The sequence below is a fragment of the Electrophorus electricus genome, chromosome 5 (genome assembly GCF_041902795.1).
Source record: "Electrophorus electricus isolate QZ-2024a chromosome 5, ASM4190279v1, whole genome shotgun sequence".
NCBI classification, from domain to species: domain Eukaryota; kingdom Metazoa; phylum Chordata; class Actinopteri; order Gymnotiformes; family Gymnotidae; genus Electrophorus; species Electrophorus electricus.
In genome coordinates, this window is record NC_137501.1 from 28,424,666 (window position 1) to 28,449,404 (window position 24,739).

At 43.3% G+C, this 24,739-nt stretch overlaps 1 protein-coding gene and 1 long non-coding RNA gene across 2 annotated transcripts in view; one reads left to right on the forward strand and one right to left on the reverse strand.

Annotated features, from left to right (window-relative positions):
• Nucleotides 1–473: 473 nt before the first annotated feature.
• On the reverse strand, nucleotides 474–4,881 carry LOC113582220 (uncharacterized). Its single transcript, XR_003411143.2, has 2 exons — nucleotides 3,260–4,881; nucleotides 474–834 (listed from the first exon to the last, which is right to left on the reverse strand). It is a non-coding gene; the product is annotated as an uncharacterized LOC113582220 (long non-coding RNA).
• The window catches only part of LOC113582221 (uncharacterized), a 56,914-nt gene continuing 33,770 nt past the window's right edge, over nucleotides 1,596–24,739 (forward strand). The window contains exon 1 of the mRNA XM_081714690.1: nucleotides 1,596–2,220. The gene's annotated coding sequence lies outside the window, so the exon portion shown is untranslated. The remainder of the gene's footprint in view (nucleotides 2,221–24,739) is intronic.

Genomic DNA, 24,739 nt, shown 5'->3' on the forward strand with positions numbered 1-24,739 from the left:
GGGGCTCCTCCACGGAGAGAGCTGGGTTGCTCTTCCCAGGGTCACTACTCTCTTCCTTTTCTCAATCGTTCCGTCCCACATTCTTCCCTTTCCCATTTGGTCTTTTTTTTTTTGTCATTAATCCAAACCATGAAAGAGAGAAAAGAGTCTAGCCTGTTTGTACAAGATAAGGATACTCTGAGTAGGCAACTCAAGCACTTTTGTAAGATGCTCCAGATAAGGGTGTCTCTGCGAAATGCCATAAATGTACATGACGGCTGGGTGATGAAGAGCCGTTTCTCTCGTGCCCCAGCTGTGCGTACGCACAAGTGTGCCCGCGACTGATTGTTCGGCTCTGTGCTCTGACGTCTGGTGCGTCGTGACTGAGGAGCAGAAGTATGGCCGTGATCCTAGCCTCCTCCTCATCTCACATCTGACGCTGCATCACCACAGTGAAGACCGCAGTTTAATAAATCACACTCCCTCCACCGCAGTCAACCCCCAGGTGCTAGCCTTTATTGCTCGTTACCTAATAAGTACCTAGATAGACTGTAGGTCTACAGTTTAAGCCATTGCAATTACTAGAAATTTGCATGTACATGATGGCGTTTTCAGTTTAGACTGGTTAAAATATCCATTCAGGTTGAAATAACTGCCTCTCGAGCGTCGTATCTGTCCTTGGATCTTTGATGGACTGCATGTTCTAAATAAGGGTCTTTGTGAAGGAAGCAACATAAAACTGTCTTGTGGACTGGCGGTGAACATTCCTCACGATCCTTTTTCTGGTTCTCTTGCTCCCTCTATGACATCACGGGCTTCCTCTGCACTCTGACTCCCCTCTGGCTCACCACAGGTCTGGAAAAAGATAGGACCAGAAAAACACATTGTTTACTTCCAAGTGGGAACTTGGAACAAAGAGGAGCTTGACTGCGAAGCGTGAGGAGAGAGGTCCAGTGTTTCAGGAGTGAAAGGTCCTGCTGTTGAGCATTGCAAGGGAACTTTTTTTTTTTTTTTTTTCTCCTACTGCTTTGTGTTATGATAGTGTTGAAAAACAGCACCAGATGGAACTCATTTGTTATATTTTCCCCCCTCCAAGCCTCGTCTGGTCTGTCTTCCACTGAGTTCCTGTTAATCTCAATGAAAGTTAAATGTGAGGCTGTGTGTGCACGCATTGCTTTTGAAGTACTCTGCAAGGAGATAAAAGTGTTCTTTGTTAAACAACGTTCAAGATCTTAACACAAATAATTGATACAGGTATACATCTGAAAAAAAGATAGGTTCCTGAGTAAGAATATGTCTCATAGCAGTAAACTGATATAATAAATAACATTAGACATTGCTGAATATGACTCCTCTATTAGCTTTTAGCACGGGCTATATTGTCTGCTGTCTTAGGTCTCTGTCTCGAAGCTCTTGCTGGCCTGATGCATTCTTTTCAGCTTTGGTTGGCAGCATGCCAGTGTCAATCCCATGCTTCTTAGAAACACATTCTTCTGTGTTTCAGCTTGTTTCTGGTAGATCAAAGATAATGAACATAAGAATTAACCGGAGACACCATAACCAAAAGTAGAGGAAAGACATGTGACCCATGTATCGTGGTTCAAAACGCAGGAAGGTCTTCAAAAAATACCGTTTCTCAATAAACCTTTATTGATACGCTGATCCTATGTAGGGCTCATACTAACTCAATAACATAAACATAATGTAAGAGACCAAAACTAAACGTGGAACGGTTTCCTTTGCGGTCCTTCCCAGCTTACTAAAATATGTTCACCCCACATAGATTGCGTCACGGCCAGGCGACGCTGGATTGGGAGGGGAGTGTCGTCGTCGTCGTCTTGCCAACATCATCATCCTGCGACTACAAGCCTCCGAATAGGTTCGAAAAAAGCGATTGTGCTCGCGCGGGGTAAAGAGCGTCGCGAGCTCGGTCTGCGTGCTCCCCTGGCGTTGTTTCCTCAAGTGTCGACTGGCACCCCCCCACACCAATACCTCGGCATTTTATATGAAGGAGAGCAACTCTTCGAGACCTGTCCCGATACATGACCCGCGTGTAGCGAGCGGGTATATTGGCTCGCGGTCGGCTAACGTGGGAGTGTTACCTAGCTACGAGCCCGGAGGGAGCGCGAGGCGCCGGTGACTACCACGAAACCCCCTCTCCCACTCTGGACGGAGGTCGGGATTTTGTTCGTTTCCAAACACCGCGGCCGCCTTTTCGGTTACCGTGCAACGTTGCGTGAGGTAAGCGAGCCCGGGGTGTTGGGTTTTGGGGTTTGTAAGTAGCTGTGGTGTCGGAAGCCGCTGAGCGACCCGTGTGAGGCTACGTTAGCCGTTAGCTCAGGTTAGCTAGCATGCTAACATGAAGTGAGAAAGGGCACTGTGTTGTTTGGTAGCTAACTTAGTTAGCATAATTGGCAGGCAGGTCCGACTGTTGTTTTTGAAACTATAGTTTACGTGAGACGATGTTTAATTCCGTGGACAACTATGTAATTACTTTTTTGCCCAGGGCTAACCCAACGCTAGCTAGCGAAAGACCTGATCCAGGCGAGATGTAGCGACCAAGCTAATGCTAGCTAGCTCGAGAGGCATCGGTACTCCTGTTGTTTTGTCAGGTCCAGGTAGGCTACAGGATGAGCTAGCTACCTTGCTAACAGGCTTCCACATACAAAGGCGTCAAGTTAATTTGTCCATGACTATCTCGTAATGTTTTTAAATACTAAATAAGTACCTGGTGGAGATATTTTTTAGTATTCTCATCGGAAGTAACCGGCTATCTGTAGTAAACAGTTCCCAAATTGGACACGTTTATGTTATTGATAACCTGCTTGGCAGTGTAGCTTTTTCAGATGGTGTTACCCTAACTAGCTAGCTAACATGGACGGGACGACTCAAGACCAGTTAATACTATTTCTGTTAATTTGAAAGTTAACAGGTGGAAACTTTTTAACTAGTAGCAGGCGATGCGGACTAGTTAGTAAGCTAGCTAAAGCTAACATGGTTAGCTCTAGGTTTTTAGTAGAATGTCGGCCAACCGGCAGCGCATCCCATCACAAAAAACTTATTTCCAGAATTGTGTGTCTATATATATATATATATATATATATATATATATATATATATATATATATATATATATATATATATATTACACACACACACACACACACGCAAATATACAGATTGTACAGATGCTGCAGTCTCTTAATGTTTGCTGCATGCTTTGCTGAGCTAACGGTATTGGGCAGCACACGAGTTAGCCAGCTATAGCTGTCCTACCTACCTTTTTTGCCCGCTCGCTTACAGTCGTCGGCGTTATAGCGTTTCGCCAGCTCTGCTCATGTCTCCCCGTTCCTTCGCTATGGTATTAAATGCGCATACGCTTTGTATAATTTGAATCAAAATCGGGGACATTTTAAGGGATCGTTTGTATGTCTGAAGTTTGCGAGGGCGAGTTGGAAGTGTGGAACGGCAGCCCCTTGAAAGTTGTTCTGCAGCCTTTAAGCGACGTGCGTAGCGCGGACCGAGCACATGTTGAAATCGACTGCTCTGAGTTTAGTTAAGTTGTTTGCGATTAGATTTTTAGCCGTTGATAAAATCAAGCCACGCGGCACATGAATTGCCTGAATAGTGACGGAAAAAAACGACTATTTCCACTTTCAGTAAACCATTGTAGAATAATTTCGACCGTTCTGAGTTTCTGAAGGAGTGCACGCTTCCATAATAAAGAATTACGGTCGCATGTACCAAATGCTCATGTTGCAATTTAGCTTGTTATGAAATGGCTCGTCATACGGGGTTGCCTTTTGCCTACAAGTGTTTATGTAATTACTGTTGTCAAATGTTTTACTTCCTGCAAAAGGCATCTGTACTTTAAAAGGGCACGACGTGTCCTTGGGTTTGGCATTCCATAGGTGTTTTCCAGGTAATGAGAGTTGGGTGTCAGTTCTACAATAAAAAAAGGCTACTTCTATATTGCTTTCGAAGTTAACTTATTTCAGTGATAAAATTGTTTGCATTTTTGAATAAGAGGGGCGTGAGTTTATCGTGTACATTTCCACAGTTTATTGTTTTGTTTTGTTTTTTTAAAATATTTGGAACATTTATATGTAAACTGTTTATTTTATTAGCCTCTTTAAATTGTTATAACATTATTGTAAATCTGCTGCAGATGAGGGGTGAGTCAGCAGCTAACTTATGTCATTAGCTCTGGCTGGTATGCAGACTGGCTTTTTCAAAGTGCTGCTAGCTGTGATCCAGTCATTTGAACATAGACTGGTCAGACAGTAAAGCATGATGTATAGCACTCAGATGTTCGTGTGCAAGGTTTTCTTTTAATACTGATAATGGTAGACTGGAAGCAACGGCTGAGGATTTGTTTACCCTGACATGTGGCTGTTCATAATGTATTGCAGTGGTTCTTGGTTTTGATTAATGTTTAAAAGTTGTGAACTTTTTGTTTGTTATTTATTAAGAAGGTGCTCTTTATTATGCTGTTCTAGTATGCCTTGGCTAATAATGCTGCTGCTCAGCTTGCCTTTAGGTCATACAAATAATGCAGGCAATATAATGCATCTAACTGTGTTTACTGTGTCATGTTTAAATTATTACTCTGGGCCTTTTAGTGTTTTTGTGTGTGTTTGCGATTGTGAGCACCCAGTCATGCAAATATAAGGATGTGCTGCATTGTGTTGGTCCTGTTGGGATGCAGCAGTCAGAGAACAGAGAAAGACAGCTAGGAGGGAGAGGAAGTGGATGTTGTAACAGGATGGAAGCAGAGAGAGTTGGAGGACAGAGGTCATTTCTGAGTCATGTTTTTGTTACCAGGTCAGAGTGCCACCCAGAGTCACCCTCTTTCTATAGTACTGTAAGTGTGTGCCTGTCTCTCTCTCTCTCTCTCTCTCTCTGTCTGTTAAATATGGTCTCTGTTGTGATGTTGATCATTGTAGTTAAATGGTCAATACATGGCTGATTTAACCGTTTGTTCGTTATCTTATTTATTCCATGAGCTCATGTGTTGGGATGCCTTAGAGTTGTAGCCACAGGTGGATGATTGTTACCTGCACCTCTTTACTCTGCACCTTGAGCCTTATGAGGAGGTTATTGATTGGCATGCACCTCATCATTTATAATAGATAAGTTTTCCTTTATCATGGAGACAGAGGTCAGTTTTTGTAAGTAAACTGTTTGTTTTTGCATAAACTGTTTTTTGACAATTTGCATGAGCCCTGTAGCTGGCACATGTGAGTAGTTCAGTAGTTCACATGTTAATCTGCTGAGAGCAAAGGCTTTTTTTGGTAGCTGTATCCTCGATAATGCCCATGTACAGTACTGCTCTGAGGACAGCTCCCCACAGCTGTATGTAAAAATCTTCACCAAATCTTTATGAAAGATTACAACTCATCCTCTTCAACTTCACACTTTGAGGAGTTTTGATTCCTTGACCCCACACTCTTTGATGCTGTCTTTTGGTTTGGAGGGAGTCTGCAGTGCTTTCATGGCAAAGGAAACATTTAGTCTCGTGGCTCCGCTGGGTGCTTGGGGCCGAAGGCACCCGTTTATTGACCAGTTTACTGGTGCTCACAGTCGTTACGGCTTCACTGCTTTAGCAGAAGCTCTGCTGTTAACATGCTCTGTGTGAAATATCAACGCTCATACGAAACAGTTTGCAGTCTCTTGCCAAATATCCACCTAACTCTGTTTCTCACTAAGCAGCTCTTTGCTGAAGTTTGGATGAAACTTTGGGAATTTGATCCACTTTAATTTGATCCTCTTCCCCCCCCTCAGCAAGGCTTGCATTGTTGCCCTTATTATAAAATCCACTGGGGTGAAAAACCTGCATACCAGGGTATTTCATATAGACTGTAGACTATGTCCCTGTGTCTCTCACAGTCTCTGTCCCAGTTTGCATATAAATAATGCAGTGTTTACTTGTTTTGCTCCAATGAGCTCTATGTGCCTCACTCTGTATCTCTCATTGAAAGCTGCAGTTCCCATCAGGTACTGGCTAATACATTTTAGGTCTATTTTGTTGGGTTTGGGAATGCATCTCGATGCTGTCAGTTCAGAGCGCACTAGAGCTTCTGTTCTTGATCTCTTTTCATTACCAAAAGAAAGGAGCTGTGTGCACGCGCGCACGTGTGTGTGTGTGTGTATCCATGGAGTGTGGTGTAAAATGAATTTTTTTCTCCATGTTGATTGAATTTGGCTGCCAAATTGTAGAATATTCCTATTAATCCCTAGATGTTGTTGTAAATCTATGTAAGCAATATCAGAGAAATATCTTATTTCCCAAGGCATAACTACACGTTTAGGTCATGTACTGATGTATTTTTATTTATTTATTTATTTATATTTATTTATTAAACTTTGTTTTTGAAATCTTTTATTGAAAGCATAACTGAGAATCAGCATACTTTTTTCTGCCTTTTGAAACTGCAGTTTCCAAAGTGTCCGTCCTGGAGATGAAAGAACAGAGTATGCTCTTCGTTATTTGTTCTCACCTGGGTTGTTTCTAGTCCTCTTCACCTAATCTGCAGGTGTGTGGGCGAGTGGGAGTGTGACGCCGAGAGGGACACACTGAGATGCCTGCACGCTGTCAGCGTCCAGAGTTTCAGTGGCTCCGCTGACTCAGTGCTTATTCATGTTTGACAGGTGTAGATCTAGGGACACGGGGCTAGTGCTGTCTGTTAGCATGAGATCATGCTAAATGGTGTTCCAGTCACAGCAGGAGCACAGACTTAAGATAAGCCCCTTCCCCTCCCACCATGTCATATTAAAAGTATCCCAGAAACGCCATTCCATACTTGCATTAAGAATTTTTCTTTCTTGAAAGGCCCACTAGTGATCTGTACAGTCACTTCATCTTGGATTTGTTTTTACCACTGTTGTAATCGCCTCGAGCGGTTGGTGTTTTACCAGATGCTGGCTGGCCAGAGCTTAGAGATCTGTAAATTATTCAGAGATTTGCCATGCACCCTTCAAGTCTGTTTGTACTGAGAATGGACACACACACACACACACAGACAGAAGAGATTTCCCTGTCATGCCCCACTACACACCTACATACACCCATGCGCGCACACACACGCGCTCTCTCTCTCTCTCTCCTTTCATCTGGACAGCTGGAGCATGGTGACACCTTTTTCCCCCTCTTTTGTCCAGTGGATTCAGAGGTTGAGGCACAGGTGTTTTGCGGGTAGTACCAGGTAATCGTCCAACCTCACATAGGGATATTTGTTCATTTGAACGTGCTGTGAGATCGCTGTCCTGTTGCTGTAGGAGACTGTTCATTGAGTATGTGAGGGGACCAGTCAGATACACATGTTCAAACATTTAAATGTCACAGCTGCACTGCTCTGTCTTGGATGAATGACTCCTGTTAAAAATCTAAGACCCAGAGCAGTTATAATCCAACACTCATGTTTTTTCTGTTGAAACTTTGAGCCAGTAAGTTAGGATGAAACCTCTAAAGGAGTGCTCTTTCGAGCAGTGTAAACCAGGGCTCTTTGTTATGATAAAATGCAGCTGTTTTCTCCGATAGGTGCTTATCGTGTGTATAGAGCCAGTGAATCTCTTGTCTGGCACTGGAAAAACACACACAGACCAAAGCAAACATCTCTGCTTTGATTGGGTGAGGAAACTGGTCTTGGTGTTACGTTTCCCAAAGCTAAGGCCTGATGAAGGGAGCCAATGCGTTTATAAGCTTGTGCACGGGCTGGTTCAAGCTCTGAGTTATTGTGTGTTTGTGGTGCAGTGCTAATCTAATGTATGGCATGAGAAAAAGCTTTTATACTGACATTTTGTAGTGATTGGGATGTTGGTGGATATTGGGTTTACTTATCTATATCCACACAAGGCTACATTGCAAATGAGGTTTCTGCCTCATTGTATTTGTAATTTTAAATGAATAAGAACGTCTAGAAGCAGTCTGTGGATGTCTGTTTGTCAGTCCATGCCACAGAACTCACAGCGAAGCCTCTTTGTCTGTGGCCACAGCTTAGCACAAGATATTGAATGATGCAATCTAAATATAATAATGGGAGCATTTACAATTCTAAAGCAGCATATTATCTTGGCCTCCTCTGGGAAGGACCTTTCGTAATGAGGCAGTACTGGACCCTTGTGATAAAGTGCATCTCTGAAGTTTTATTGTTATTCTGCCCTATGATCCGTACTTTAGGGTGGGTGTGTGTGTGTGTGTGCGCACGCATGCGTGCACTGCACAAAGAAGCAGTGTGCGCACCCACAAAAATTTCATAAAATGTAATTCCAAATCTGAGGTGCTGTGACTCTCTTCACACGTGTTACCAGTACAACTTTGGGATTGAGCAGGTTGTATGTGTTATGCGATTGTTCTGCTGATGTCTGCAGTCCTTCTGGCCAGAGGTTCTCAGTGATGCATGGAAGGCTTGTTTAATTGTGCTGTTCATCTTCTGAGCTACTTTCTCTTCAGTCTGTCTCTCACGCCCACACACACACCACAAAAACAAACATATCTACATTCAGTGAAAGTAGTCCTTATTGCTTTTTTTCTTTTATGAAACCTTTTTTCTTAAAATGCCTACAATGATATTTTCTTGGACCCATATTTGGTAGTTTATTTTTCTCTCTCTTATAGTAAAACATAAGAATCAAATACAATTTCTATTAAATAACCAGCTTGAGCAGAGGAAAGCCCCATCCTACCTGACAGTGGCCCCCTTGTTATGTCCACCAAAGGTCTGCTCTCTTTGATTGTCCTGCATGGTGAGAGGTAGAGTGTTTGTGTGATTTGGGCTTCTGTGAATTCAGCAGACTTTGGATGTACAAAAATAATAACCAGTGCAGTGTAGGCAAGTAGTGATGGTGGTGCCTGACGTTAAGTGACGTGCTCCGATTTTCAAAATCCTGTAGCGTGTGCTTTATTCACGGTTCCCATAGTTTCATTTCTCTCTGCCTTTGTTTCATGCTTTGTATACAAGCCTTTCCCAATTGCATCTCTCTCTATTTCCTCACCAATCTTTCTGGGTGCTTATACCGCTTGTATATCCATGGCTCCATGTTTTATGTTTTCTGCCTGCGCATCTTTGTTTAATTATCCAACCATCAACTGTGCTAAGGTTAATGTGCTAAGGTTAGATTTGCCCTAAATAAATGTTGCGCATAACGGGGTGTGTCCTGCCTCAACTCACTTCGTTGTAACACTTTCATGAAAGTGATATTTCTACCATTCATTTCTATAAGCTCTTCTCTCTAGCTGCAATCTTGTCAACGTTTTCTCAACAATCTCAGTCATCACACTTTGAAAATTACATAAGTATTAATTTCACTGAATTAATCGTGAAAGTTTCACAGCACGTGTCTGTGTGCGCGAGCGTGAGCCAGAGTGTGCGTATGAGGGAGAGAAAGTGTGCATGCGTGAGCGTGTGCTAGTGTGTCTTTTACTTCTGGTTGCAGTATGCTAATTAATTTTTTTTTTTTTTTTTTTTTTTTTTTTTTTTTTTTTAATAAAATAAACACCACTCGCCCATGACTACTGTGTCGTTGGAATTTCTGACAGGTGTCCCCGTAATTTCCCCATGCACGTATATACACCACTCTAAGAAGGCACCTCTGGGCTGTTTCCAGGGCAACGCTCCTTTTTGTGAATAGTGACAGCCCATGATCTCTCAGCATTCTCCAGTGTAGGAAGATGCAGGTTCAGCTTGACCAGACTGAACATCCAGCCACCCATTCATCCATCCATCCATCTGTATCTACAGTATAGGCCTATGAGAATTAATAAGTTTAGCAATAGCGTAATCTTACCACTGAAAACATCTGTAATCACCTGCCTAGGTTATATTTTTTTAGTCTAGAAAAATGCTGTTAGACTTTTTTTTTTTTCATACTGCATATATAAAAATGAAAGCGCGCGAGAGGGACAGTCAAAATGATCATATAGCAATTTAAAGAATTTATATTCACTCAGAACCATATGCATTTTGCATCAATTTCCCACTGAAAAGATGCTTGACAAAATGAAAAAATATCTGCAAGCCACAATAACGACACCTGGCAAACGTGTCCCCATGTCTAGCTGTTGCTTGCACCCTGTCCGTAAACAGTTGAGTTAAAGCCTTTACTGATGTGCCCTTTTGGGTGTTGCATAACAAAGTCTTCTTGAAGGAGCTGCTTTTTCTCTCCATAGATTTCCTACCACTCTTGCAGCAGCAACGGAAATGACACTGTTGCACAGTCACAAACATTTTTGTTGAATAAAACAAGGTTTTTCTTAAATAGATTGGTCTGTTCTTACCTTCTGAAACAAGGAACAGCTGATGTTGGACTTGTTTGTTTGAAAATGACGCTGGTTGAGACTTTTGTCCGTTTGTATGCAAGTAGGGCGTAAAGGTGGGTGCGTCCGTGCGAGGGTGTGAAAGTGTATGTGTGCGCACGCAAGGGTGTGTGTGAATGAGTGAGGGTGTGTGAAGGAGGTGATGTGGAGAGTCTGGTGGCCCTGTACCAGCAAATGGTAGCTCACAAAATGCCTGAACTCCTGCTGGTGTGGCAAATCCAGCAGAGAGACACTCCTGTAGTGGTCAACCTTTTGCAGCATGGCAAATTATTAAAAACTATTTCTAGTTAGGGTAATTCGGCATTATAATTTGTGTCTGTGCGTTCTCTCTGTCTCTGTGTATGTATCTCCAATTTCCCCATGGTAACCTGCTGGGGTTTTCTGTTTGTTTGTTTTAACATCGCAACCTCAATAGAAGGTAGCCCCTGTTCAGAAGGTATAAGGCATTTTATGTGGTGTTTGCTGCAGGAGCTAGTTTTGCATGTGGTTCACGTCCCCAGTCAGACCTTTGAAGACATGGTTCAGCAGTTCCTCAATCAGGCAGCGTGGGCAGTGAAGTCCTACTGCGGGTTGTCTCTGTAGCAGTCAGTCTGAGCTCTCGCCCTGTGCACTCTTACATCAGGTGAGCTTGTGAATATTAATGTCACATCCATGACGTCTTAGATTTCGGCTCTCCACAAAGGTGATGAACAAGTGTGCAAAGGAATAGCTGTTGACAGATCCGGATCCGCTCACACTGACTGGACAAAAACCATTTTATAATTCTTAATTTTTATTTTCTCACACACACACCCCTACCTACCTACCTTATATATATATATATATAAATATATATATAAATAAATAAAGATGTAATTATTTTGTGCAGATGAACTTTTATTATGTTTATCTGTTTTTGTTGTTATTGCTTTAGCCAATTTACAATTGTTTTGTTTGGCCAGACAGCCAGGCTTTGGACATACTCAGCGGCAGGCATGCAAGTGTTTCTCCCTGCGTGTACATGCTCCCACATTTTACATTATTCTCCTGTCTGTTTCCTCTTGCCTGCAGCTCACGGTGCAGCACATCAGTGACAGTCTCTGCAGAGTTGGAGATAACACCCCCTACCCTAAAGCCTTGCTGCCTGCTTTAGCATTAGCCCAGACTCCCCAGCACCCCAAGCAGGCTCAGCCAGTCCATACGCATGGGCCTCCAGCCCAGTAAAAAAATGTGTGTGTGTGCGTACATGTGTGTTTTCTTTGGATTGCTGTCGTGCCATTGTCTTTTCAGCCCAGGTTGTGTGTGTACATGCATGCACATATTTATATGATTATGCTGCTTGTCTGCCAATGTGCCATTGTCTTCTAAATCCAGGTAGCCGGGATGATTTGTGTATGCGCGCGTGCGTGTTTGTGCTATTTATGTATTTGTGGTCTGTGCTTTCTCGGCTCAGGCTTTAGCTCTCGGGTGCACTGGTGGCTAATGCACCACAGATGGTCCTCTCATTCTCTGCCTACTCTTCTGTAAATAGGGGTTCCATATTCCTCCCCTCTGTTGCTTCGCAAATTAACATGAATGCTGCTTATCGGCTTCTTCATGGACAAAAGGGGAGGACACTCGAGGAATGCTCAGTTTTGTGTCGCGAAGAAACAATAAATCATTTTTTTTTCTTTCCCAGTGAGTAAACCTCTTGCACTGCCTTGAGAGCCTCAGAGGTTCAAGGAAGCATCCATAATACCTCCATCTGACCAATTTATAGTCTGGAGCTTCCCTTCTGTCTATCTTATATGCTCACCAATGCCTTGTATTACACTGCCCCCAGTGATATGGCTCAAGCCTTGGTGGTGTGTGCTTTTCCAAACAGTTGCGTTTGGGCAGGAGAACATGACCATTGTTCTCGAGTACGCAGGTAGCAAAACCAGAAATCCTCTTGCAAATGCAGAACAGAGGTTTCTGCCCTCAGTCTAGGTTTAGTGCACACGGTTTGTGTTTGTGGTGATTTCCTCGTGTGCGGTATGGGTTCCTGACTGGGCGCCAGCTTGCTGCAAGGGTAAGGGAAATCGCCTGACACCTGTATGCATATCATGGTCACCAAGGCAACCGCACCACCACCACTTGCTTTGCTGACAATTTCTTCTGGGACTTGATGTTTTTACGATCAGTGTGGAAGGTGCTTTTTTTGTTGTTTTTTTTTTGTTTTGTTTTGTTTTGTTTACCTGCCACACTCTATCCCTGCCTTGTAAACAGATTATTACCTCTATGGGAAATGCACTGTGGCCACATCACATCATCCGGGTTTGCCAGGTACTGTCTTAGCTGAGTGTCAGTGCAACTTGCATGCTTGGCTAGCCGTGCAGCAGAGGTCACCTTTAGAGCAGGTAAGCCACTTTTCTTTTCTGCAAGGATTTACATTAGCAAGGAGAATTTATGTTCTCTTGCTATGCTTTTCCCCCTAGCTGTTCTAAATCTTCTTTCTTGACATCTGTTCATTGTAAAAATGATTTTGTGCGCCAAAAGCATCGTTTCATCATATTTTTGTTGTCTTTACAGAAATCGATAGCGTATAAGATTATAATATCAATTAGAAACATTAGCATAATCTCATTTCTTATTTAAGAACACAATAGGGGTTGTGTTATGTATGCAGTGCTCATCTGTCTAGTTTTTTTTTTACACACACACACACGTGTATGTCTCTTTCTCACAAGGATTAGTTCCTTTTAACATAGTGACTGTTTTGTGGGTTGCAATAGCAGTGACTTTGCTCTTCAATCTGCCTTTGTTTCTAAGCCTAGAGGGTCGATAGTTGCCCTAGAGGAGGACAAAAAGCCTTGTTCATATGCTGTTGATGGAGGCTCACACTTTTGTTGTTGTTGTTTTTTATTTATTTTATTTTTTAACGCTGGTTTGGGAATAGTTTTAAGCTCCCAAACCTTTCAGCGGTTCACACATTGGTGAATCATAGATGATCATTTACATTGTAGAGTACTCAATATTGTATTAGTTGATTTGAGTCTTGGGAGCCCTATGCCAGTGCATGGTTTAGTATTGTCTTCCCTGGACAGTTTCAAGATGGGACGGATAATGAACAAGTGAGTCGAATCAGGTGTGTTGGAGCAGGAAACCCGTGTGCTTTGTGTCCCTAGGTCTTGGAGCCTGAGCTCAAATGAGAAATGTGCTTGAGAGATGTGTGGCTGATGGGAAATATCTAGTGGCAGCATGTTCATGTTATGTGTCCTATCAGGTTTCTCCTCTCTAGATTGTATACATGTTACATCTCAATTGGGTCTGTCATCTCTCAGTTGGTCAGTGAGAACCCCAATGAAAGCCATTACCGTGCCCAGCTGGGACCTACTCCAAACCCAGTGGTGCTGGGATTTGATCGTGCTTGAGAGAGTGTTGGCGGTTCAGTCAGGGCTGTGGAGACATGCGAGAAGTCACCCAGACAACTAAGAATCATGCTGTGGGCAAACACCTGCAGAGTGGTAGTGGAGAGTAGCATGGTTTTTCTTATGGAGGTGGTGTTTTCATGCCTGTGACGGTCCATGGCTGGACTGGATCGATTGGGTTTGCATCTAGGAGATGGGCCTACATAACGATTTATATTTTCAGTATGTGACAAATGTTCTTTTCCAGAGAAATTTGTATATATTTATTTGTATTACTGCATAAGTACTCAGTGACCTTGGTGTTGCCTGCACCTTGCTTTACCAGGTAGTTTATGTCCATCGATAATGTTTGTGCTCTTTTCTATGTAAAGCAGTCTGGGCTCAAAGCAAAAAAGTGCAATATAATAAGTTTTTTATATATATATATATATATATATATATATATATATATATATATATATATATATATATATATATAGAGTATTAATATAAGTATATATTGCATATAGTAACAATATTGTTTAGCAATGAAGTATGCTAGCCAGTACTCATTGAAGTCTCATTGAAGGCAGAAACGTAATTGGAAATTGTCTGAATTCTTTGGCTGGGTTTAAACTAAGCTTGTGCAATAATGGAAATTTTGACAAACATTTTTTGCATCCAGAATTATAGTGAGAGGATCTTATCATGTTGTAAATTCAGTTGGGTACCACCCCATGTGTGACTCGTGGGGCCTTTCATGGTTTTTCACATGCCCTTTTTCTTGTAGCTACTACATAAGTGAACTGATGCATCACGGTGGGATGGCAAAAAAAATCCAGCACAGACCCTGTTAACACCTAAACAAGTTCTCCATGTTCAGTTGGTCTGAAACACACATTTTGCCAAACTAACACAATTGCACCCGTCTTTTGGACAAGTATTTTCCACTCATTTTTCACCAGACATGTGCACCAGAGTACCGTTGCGATATTCAATAATATCGTTTGCTTTTTAAGCACCATCCTTATGTGCCCCCTTTTCTGCTGTGCACCGGGTGGATGTGAAGCGCAGACAGTGAGCTGGGCTCGGACTGTTCCCACAGTTCTCCTTTCCCGGTCAGGACGGAGTGCTGACAATGAGGACCAGTGTGTGTCCCCTGAGCAGCGGAGCTGTTTAGAAAGCCCCTGTGCTGTCAGTTTTTACCTTTTCCTGGAGCACTGAAAGGAGGCCCTGTTCTCAGCGAGAGGGTAAGGGAGAGAAGCAGAGAGAGAGAGAGAGAGAGGAGTTTCTGAAGTTTGACTATTGGTGGTTTATTTTGGGAGATGCAGACAAAGATGGCAGACAATTGCACACACCCTACAGTGCACTCTGTTGCGCACATGCACACACACACAGACCCACCCACATACACAAGCCACAAAGAACACAAACTTGTGCTAAAGAAAAGAAATGAAGGGACTGGCAGTGAAAGTCTTTGCATTTTGTGAGTAATAGTTCAGCATTTTGCGCGCGTGTGTTAGAGAGAAGTGTTTCTGTTTGTGTGCGTTCCGCGCTTGTGCTTATCACAGATTAGTTGACGCCCTGTGAAAACCTGTAGAAGGCTGAAGGCTTTTCCCTCCGTTATCGGAGCACCACCTCCGTGTGCATGCGTGTGCTTTAAGACCAACTCCCCACTCTGATGGTCAGAGACACAATATCAGTTAACAAATGATACATTTTGTAGTTCTAATGCTTGTAGAGCTGATGCTGTGTAATGTGGTCATAGGTGTTTAGATCCTATTCTAGTTTTACATAATTTCTAATGGTAACTACTTTCATATCAGCATAGTAGGACTATGATTACATTGCCCACTTAAACCTATAAACCTGCAGATTAGATTATGTTAGCTGGTTCAGTGATCTCTCAAGATCTGACCAATTCCCAGTTCTGTACAAAAGTGGGTTTACAATGGAGAACTGTGCTCATATGATTCTAATCCAAAGTTAGAAATGGGATCAGTGTGGTACCAAAAGCAGTAGTGTCTGTGTTACTGGTCTGATGAAGGCACTAAGTACATTCCCGGGTACGTTGTCGTCTTTCTTTTAAACGGCCTCCCCAGGGCCCATAGGCACAAAACAGAGAGAAGTGATGTGCTGATTTAGCAAAGGTCCCTCCTCGGTCACTGTAATCCTTTTCATTGTGGCCGAATGCCAGATTGATCCAAGAGCGTTCGTATTTGCTCCTCTGCCCTGCTGAGTGTGTGCCTTGGCCGTCACTCGGCCACCTTTTAATTTAGTCTGGGGTTTTACATTCATGCTTCTTGCTCTTTTGTCTGCTTTTCTGCTTCCTTGAGAAAGATGCTTTGAATACAGAAGACACCATCTTGAATATCATGCACTGAAATCATTTCCCCCACTCTGGTCATGCAGTGTCCTCTCTCTCTCTCTCGTGCTCTCTCTCTCTCTCTCTCTCTCTCTCTCTCTCTCTCTCTCTCCATCACTCTCTGCTTTTCTGTGTCCACAACAACATGCCCCCCCCCCCCCCGAATAAGGTCTTCGGAATTGACGACTAGCTGTTGATGGATATCCAGACAATGGCGTCGCTTCTGTATTCACCCTAAAAATGGCTGCTTTTCTGCTTTCCTCTCCCTCTCTTTGCCCCTGTACCTCTCTCTGTGTACCCCACTGCTCCCTTTCCCACTGTGTATTGGTTGATGATGGCTCTGCATTTTTCATTTCTCTTTACACATTAGTAAGATGGCCAATGATTTGGCCAATGCTAGCCGCTCAGCTTTTGACACGTTTTGGACACCTTTTGGAGCTCTGCCGCCAGTTTTGCTTTATAGACCTGAAATGCACTCTGAGAGTGCCATATTCATTTAGATTTGACTATGGAGTGGTGGTGTTCCTTTTTTCAGTGCATTTGCGTCTGTGTGCCCCACATGCTGTATATACATGGTCTTGCTGTTGGGATTATGGCAGAATCATTGTCGGTTCTAATGAAGACGAATGTCTCTCTGAAACACTTTCCCATCTGCTGCACCAATCTCCAAGGAGAGCATTGATGAGGTTACAGACATGTGTGTGTCACGCTCCCCCCCCCCATCCAACCTCCCCCGCTTCCAGTTTAGCTGATTTAACACCGCAGTTCATCTGGGACAGTGGGCATCGATGGATTAATTGGTTAAAGCAGCCATTCCCCATTTAAACTAGTAGTTAATATTTATTCAATTATTTATACTACTATGTAAAAGGTATGTGTTTTGTGCTTGTAAGAAGTAAATTGCAAGTTTTCTAGTAACCACTAAGGCTAAAAAAGTATTCACTTATATATTCATGTTTATTGGCTCTCTACTTCTCTGTGGATCTGTCTCTCTGTCTGCCTGCCTAACTGTCTTGTATTTTTAATTCTTTCTGAAGTGACATTGCATGGGCCTTTTGTACAGCTGTAGTATGCTCTTCCATGAATGATGCCTTTATTGATGTTGGTGCCATTTTAGCCAATCTAGGCTAGTTAATTAATTAGTATAATATTTTAATTTCTTATGATTTAATATGTTCATTTGAAATTTGAGTATTTAAACTGACCCTATATACTTACTTCTCACAGTGCATGAGGGAGACAGAGTGGAAAAAGCATAGTACAGTGTACTAATTTTAAGTGTTGGAAAAAGCATAGTACAATGTACTAATTTTAAGTGTATTATGCATATTTTGAAGTTTTAGATAATCTGTCAAAAATAGTTTTACTAGCATGTATTAGTTTTTTTTTTCTGCAATAATATGGTTCTGTTTTGTTATGTCTGATATGTGCTTTTCTAAAACAAACCTAAAATGGTGCAAAGTCCCCAGTCTATTTGGCCCTGAACCTTAGTAGTGTTCTCAGTATTGATGTTCTATCTGATTATGGGATGGAGAACTCTCTCTAGAACAGCAACTAATATCATGTTTTACTCCAGATCCAGGCCAGAGGTGTGTGCTGCATCATCCTGGTCTTCTGAGCCTCTCCCCAGCATTCTGTCTCCACCCTCTGCCTTTATCATTTCATTCTACCCCCCAAACCGTCATAACTGGAGTCAGTGCTTGGTGGCCCTGCTCATCCTTTATTTCTTCGTTGGGCAGCTGTAACCTGAGCCTGCTGGTGGAGCTGTGTGGTGGGCCTCAGGGTGAAGCTGCACCAAGGGCCCTGGTTGGCCTGCTGGTGGAGCTGCACCATGGGCCTCGATTCTGTGTTCTGTGCTGGAATGTTGTTAACGTGAGTCTTCCCTGTGACTCTCTGAGAGAGAACATACAAAGGTGATCTTGGTGTAACTTCTGCAACTTCCTTCTAAATCTGGCCTGAAGTTCCAGGACGAGACATTTTCACTGAGAATTGAAGCATGCACACGTGCACACCTGCTAGCTATCTCTTGTCTCGGCAGCAAGAGGACTGGAATGAGTAACGTGGAATTTGATGCCCACACTTAGTCGATGCAGCGCGTGTCACTTTGGTTAACCATGAGGATGCTGCGTTAGACTGTGCAAAGCCTCAGTCGGGACCACGGTGACTTTGCCAAAGACACCCCAGGATTGTTTCAGCCTTACTCGGGGATCGAGTGTGGAGGAATCTGACTTCCACCTGCTTTCTAGCATAATCTAATGCATGTCCCTCTGTCCTTTTCATTCTGTACAATCCAGCGTTCTTCGGAGGGCTGGACTGTCTAATGGTTTCTCAGCATGGCCAACACAGGAGAGGCTGCTTTCTTCACAACTCGCCTGCTGCGTCCGGTGCTGTGTGGCACCGGTGTTCTGCCCATGCCTGCTGAGCACCTGCTGGAGCTGCCCCATGTTTCTCAGACACGGCGAGTTGGGGCAGACGTGCCTCGTGACTGCTGGAGCGTCTGGCTGGCAATACTCAGAAGGCTGTTCTTAAACATTGATGCAAGCCATGTAGCATGAACTGTATTATGAGGAAAGGAATCTACATTCTGCAGTAGATAATAAGGACCGCCGGCCTTCTGATTCTGAATAAGTAATGAGTGATTAATTAGGTTTGCTTATGAAAGGTTCACTGTCGTGCATTCTTTTGCCTTCAGGTGTTGCATGGTCTGCTGAGCTTACAGCAGTCTTTTTCTTTTTCTTTCGTTCCAGCTTTCTGAACCCACTGTGTGTCTTTTTACGGGGGTTTTTGGTAAGACTTTTTTTGTTATGATGTAGATTATATGCGGTCAACCAGCCCAACAGACCTAGAAATCCTCATATGCCCTTTGGGCACAGGTGCGTGAGGGGAGACCTGGTCTCGTCTTGCATGACACTGTGATAACACGTTTGGTGGAGGAATACCAGGCAGATGAGTTCACAGCCTGGCAGGAAGTCGTTGTTCTGACAGATGCTATGCGGTTTCTTTTCTTCTCATCCACTCACTCCACCTAGCTTGGGGTTTGCTTAGAAATGTTGTGCCAAGTTAACTTCACTGAGAAACCTAAATAAAGTGTAGCAAGCGAGAAAGCCAGAGGGGGAACATTTCCCACCGTTGGAATAAACCCTTGTCAAACTGCAGTCACAACAGACTGCTTAGATTTCTAATATCTGTAAAAAACAAGCACTTGACTTTGATCAGTTTTATGTTTGGAGCCAGAATGTTTTGCTGGTTTTGCGATCATGTTCATTGTGGATTATTCCCTAATTCTCATTGGAACGGTATGTAGGCATTCTTTCTTCAACCGAAGGAGGGGGTAACTGCACTTTTGACTTGGGTAAGAAATGTCTAGACCTGGTCCTGAGCGTGCTCGCATGCACGCAGGCTCTCACACACCCACCCCCTTCACATGGCCACATCTGGAACTACTCAGACTCTGAGGTGCAAATGTGTCTCACGAGTAAAGGGTATCAGATGTTTTTGTAGAGACACAGTGGTTAGTGGCCTCCCCCAGAACCTGGACAGAAGAATCTGTACCTCTTCTCTGCGTGCTGCTTTTCACCTGCCACCCGGTTGCAGTCCACTGACCACTCATCTTCTGCACTGGGCCCAGGCACTTGGAGAGCTGTTTTCTTGTGTGTGTGTGTGTGTCTGTGTGAGAGAGAGAGACAGAGAGAGCCAGGCAGTGAGTTGAGTGCGGTTGTGTGCTAATTAGATTGAGTAAAATGAGTGTAAATTTGTGTGTCAATAGGATTGTCTGACTAAAGTGAGTTTGTTTGTTTGATTGTTTGGGTCTACATGATGGGAACCAAATATTTTATTGTGATTGTTCTGGCACATATTGCTATTGCAATATGCCCTGCAGTGAATTAAAACACCTTGGTAAATTTCTGATGTTGTACAGATAGAGACCACGCTGCATTATTTTGTCATTATTAACATTTTTCCCATTTGTTAGATTATGAGAAAGCCATGATTAATCAAAAACACCCACAACACTCTTCCGGGATGTCTGACAGCAGAAGCATTTCAAATATCTTAGACAGCTCTTTTACATATTGCAAAATGTCTTTTGTCACATTAGTATTTCCAAGTCAACATTGCAACAATAACAGTGATATACTGTGCACCCTTGTTATGGCAATGTGAGGTTGTGTTGAGGCTGAATGTTGAACGTGACTGTTTGGATTAAAATCCTTACGCTGGGTTTTTAAGCAGTCCTGCCCTTTTGTTACAACTTCTAGAGAAAAGGCTACCTCACGGAACAAGCTTACCAAACCTTGATTAGCCATACTTTTAATTAGTTGGGATAGATGCATTGGTTGGATATCTTTTTTTTTTCTTTTCTTTCTTCTAAACACAAAAGATGCTTGTGTTAAGTCATCAGAATATCAAGCAAGCTGTTACGGGCATTGCCAGCTGTTCTGTAAGGCTACGGACACACTTGCGGTCCGTAGTGAGGTCGTTTTATATACTACTCTGTGTGGGACTGGCTGAAGGACATTACTAATGGTGTCATAATCAGTTACTGCCTGCACCCCTGCTCTCAGTCTGTTCACCCGGAGTGCTTTGTTGCCCTCGGAGGCCCCACCAGGTGCTCACCATCTGGAGGAGCACATTACTGTAGCGTGCACGTCCCCCAGGAACCTGGATTAGCCAGGGTGCCGTGATTAGCTCCTTCGCTAAACACGCGAAGTGGCTCTCATCCAGCACAAGCACAAGCACGAGCACAAGCTTTCTCCCCTCCCATTTTCACAGGTTAAAGTTAGGACTTACATTTACGGCAGTTGGCAGATGCTTTTATTCAGAGCAGCTCACATGTATTTTGTCAGTTGAATAGTATGAGTATGTACCCTCCCTGGGACTCAAACCTATGACGTGTCGGGTTGAATTCCTCTTGCTCTACCTGCTCTACCAGGGATCTTCCTTTAAGGCAGGAGACTTCTCTTCTTTCATGTCAGTTTGGAAAAAACTTTGACTTATGCATCACTATAAAAACAGATGTAAAAAAACAATTTTCTGTGCTGAAGGATCTGTTGGGGGTCTTTTACATACAATATGTGCTAAACTCTTAAAGGATCCCTTTGCTTGATTTCTCTGAAGAGAGCAGCACTGTACTGCTATCGCCTGCCTGCTATGCGTGTCATACTTTAACCAGTCAAGCGCTTTCATCACCCTCTGTGACTGTGGGTCTTATGGCATATCCTCATGATTTAAAACCTTGCGAGAAGATCTATGCTAAATTTCTTGTGCTCATAGTCATCAGTTTACGTGCTCCTCCGACCCCTTATATGAGAGGTAGTGGTAGCTCAGTGGTTAAGGTACTTGATTTGTAATCGGAAGGTTGTGAATTTAGTACCCACCACTGTTGTCACTAAGTCGCTTTGGATAAAAGCATCAGTTAAATGCCTTAAATGAGAAATTACTGTGTCTATGGGGTAAAACCAGTCCTGACTTTTGGCAGTTGTGCGATGCAGTTCATGGAGAGAGTTCTCTGGAACAAATCCTTGCTTCCTCCTTGTTCTTTCAGTTTTAAGTGTCTCTGCGAGGTATGCCAAGCTCGTTTTGGATGTCCAGTCTTGCTGCAGGCAGCTGGTGTGTGCCCAAAGAGAGCCCTGAGCCAAAGGTCACTGGCACTAACCCATCTAGGACATGCTGACCTTTGACCCAGCGCCCCGTGAGCAGCAGGTAAAGGTGTAGAAGACAGGACCAGAGGCTGGTTTTGTGCTGTGGTTATTTTCACTAGGTTTTTCTTCAAGCATATGTTTTCAAACCACTGCACAATCATGATTCATGACGGGTTGTGCAAGCTACAGACTTTGAAGAAGAGTGGTGCCTTTTGTGGATATTGATACGCAGGTCATTGTTATTTTTAGGATTTGAGCTTTATGTAAGTAAACAAGACTCTCAAAACACAAGTATGTCTGATGTGAACTCATGGGTCTCTGCGCTCTCTCTCTCTCTCTCTCTCTCTCTCTCTCTCTCTCTCTGTCTCTCTCTCTCTCTCTCTCTCTCTCTCTCTCTCTCTCTCTCTCTCTCTCTCTCTCTCTCTCTCTCTCTCTCTCTGTCTCTCTCTCTCTGTCTCTCTCTCTCTCTCTCTCTCTCTCTCTCTCTCTCTCTCTCTCTCTCTCTCTCTCTCTCTCTCTCTCTCTCTCTCTCTCTCTCTCTCTCTCTCTCTCTCATATGATTCATGTATAACCACTCTATGTACAAATTTGAGTCCTCTCCCTTTGCCTCTCCCTTGTCTGCTCTTTCTGTCTTTGTCATATAAATATTAACGTCTAGTTTCTGAGCTGACGTCACCCAGTGCGGCTCTGTCTGGGCTCGCTCAAAAACTTTGGCACTGCATTTCATTTCGGAGTGACAATTCCCCATTGGACCTCAGTTGAGGTATTAATTTAAAACTCCAGTCGGAAATTACTGTCACTGGCAGCCAGATTTTAGTAGGGGAAACAACCCAGTACTTGTAATGGCCCAAGACCAGGGATTTGTGTGTGTTAAAGGTCATCATCCCCATTAAGTGGGTGTGCTGGTCTGTCTTTGTACCACTGCAGAATTTGTGGTTGGTTTATTTTTAATCTGGGCATATTTAGTTATGTAACCTTTCATTTCTCCATCATGCTTCCATTTTGCAATATTGTCACAAGCTTTTGCACTGCATACGATGTGGAAGGTGATTTTAAATCTCACAAGCCCATGACTACTTCCTGCCCACTCTGCACATGTCTCAGCTCTCACCTGGATATGTAAACGCTGCGTTGCCGCATGATGGAGGAACCTCGGCTTCTCTGCCCGGTCTCACCTTGCTGGACTGTGTCTCACTGCTTCAGAACTGTGGGCGCCTGTGTTGACGTGGCAGACTTGATTTGTTGCACTTGTGTAGCATGTTGTCTGTTGCACTGTTGTTTTGTGTTGCACCGTGGTCCTGGAGAAACATTGTCTCGTTTTTGTTGTGTACTTGTATATAGCTGAAATCACAATAAAACCTCTTTGAACTTGAACCTTGAACTTTGTTGTTTACAGTCGTCGTTCTGCAGGAGGTTGTACAGCGAAACCCATAAACCCGTGACCATGTGTACTAGCTCCCCCGACGGAGGCCAGAAGCACCTGCGTCTTGTCAGCCGCTGCTTGCTGCTTCTTGCTGCTGCTTAAGGATAGTGAAGGGAAGCGGCACTGGAGCAGGGTTCATATGCTGTGAAGGCAGCTGTCGCCACGGGCCACACCTTCTCCTTTTTCTTCTTTCTTTTACTTAAACAATAAAAAAAAAAACCCGCTGACATTGAGCCATGTTGTACTGTCCACTTGGTTAGGGAATAACCACATATTTAAGCATTGGTGGCCTCAAGGCTCATGATTTTATGTGTAATATTATTTATGAAAATCAGCTGCTGTGAATGAATTTTCATATTCAGCTTCCTCAGAGATGGTCATACTCACCAGCTTACACAGAAGGGTCCTGCTACTTGCCTCCTGCAAAAAAAGAGTGAAAATTGATTATCCTTTTAATATAACGTTTTTTTAATATATTAAAGGAGAAAAAAATACAAATGCTATTTTCAAGTGAAGTACAACCCAGTTTAATTTCATAAGGTCTGAAAATCGAACTTCGGAACGTTTGTAGATGCCCAGATCCAGCTGCATCCAAGACTTTGTTTCGCAGTAGCTTCCCAGGAACACATGACTTTGACTTCCCTGTGTTTCCCAGACCCCTGCTGTGTGTGTGCATGCGTGCCTGCCCGCCCGCGCACACACACTACACTGAGTGTGTGTTCAGGGTCTATTCTTATTGTCTGTGTGTGTGTGTGTGTGTGTGCACGCGCATGCGAACACACACACAAGCTAGTGCACGAGCGTGTGTGCATGTGCAGAGAGGGTATTGCTAGCACACGCCTGCTGCGCTGTTTCGTTTATCTACCTCACCATGTCCTCTGAGTCGCTGTTATCGGGAGTCCATCTGCAGAGCCATGTCACATCCTGTCAGTTTCATTGCGACGCCCAGGTGCAAATGTTTGGTCATCACATCCTACTGCACTCAGATACAGCTGTAATCAAGCATCTTCTTTCTCAGTTTTTTTCTTTCTTGCTCGCTCGCTCTCTCGCTCTCTCTCTCTCTCGCTTTCTCATTCCAATATCTCTTGTTCTCTCTCTGGCTCAAGCCTTTGGTGTGACCCCTTCCCTTCAAGATATTTACTCTTCAGGGTTCATTGGTTCATTACGTAGTGTTGGAACCAGTGAATGAAATTTTCTCCCTTTATTTCATTTCCTTTTGGTAACTTGCCATTAATCTTGTTAAAGAACTTTTTCATGATTTCTGTGTGGGTTGTCTAAATTATGCAACTGGTTGGATTATGTATGCTTTCTATCCTGGCACAGATCTATTTATTTATTTATTTATTTGGAAAAAGCAATGAATTGCCTCCTCTGGCATGGAATGAGATCATTTGGGTAGATGTGCTTTTGATTGGCAGGGAATTCGCGCAGGGCCATGTCATGTGCCTGAAGTAAGAAGCATCATGAGTACGCAGCTGTGTCCTCTCTATACTTCAACACGGATGCCCCCCCCCCACACACACACACACACCAACGTGTCAAAATTATAACTTGGCTTTGTGCCAACAGACGGATTACCAGAGGGCAGGAACTGCTTTCCTACCAATGTTGACTCAGCTGAGCAACCAGAAAGTTTGAATTCACAAACATTGCTGCTAATATCAGACT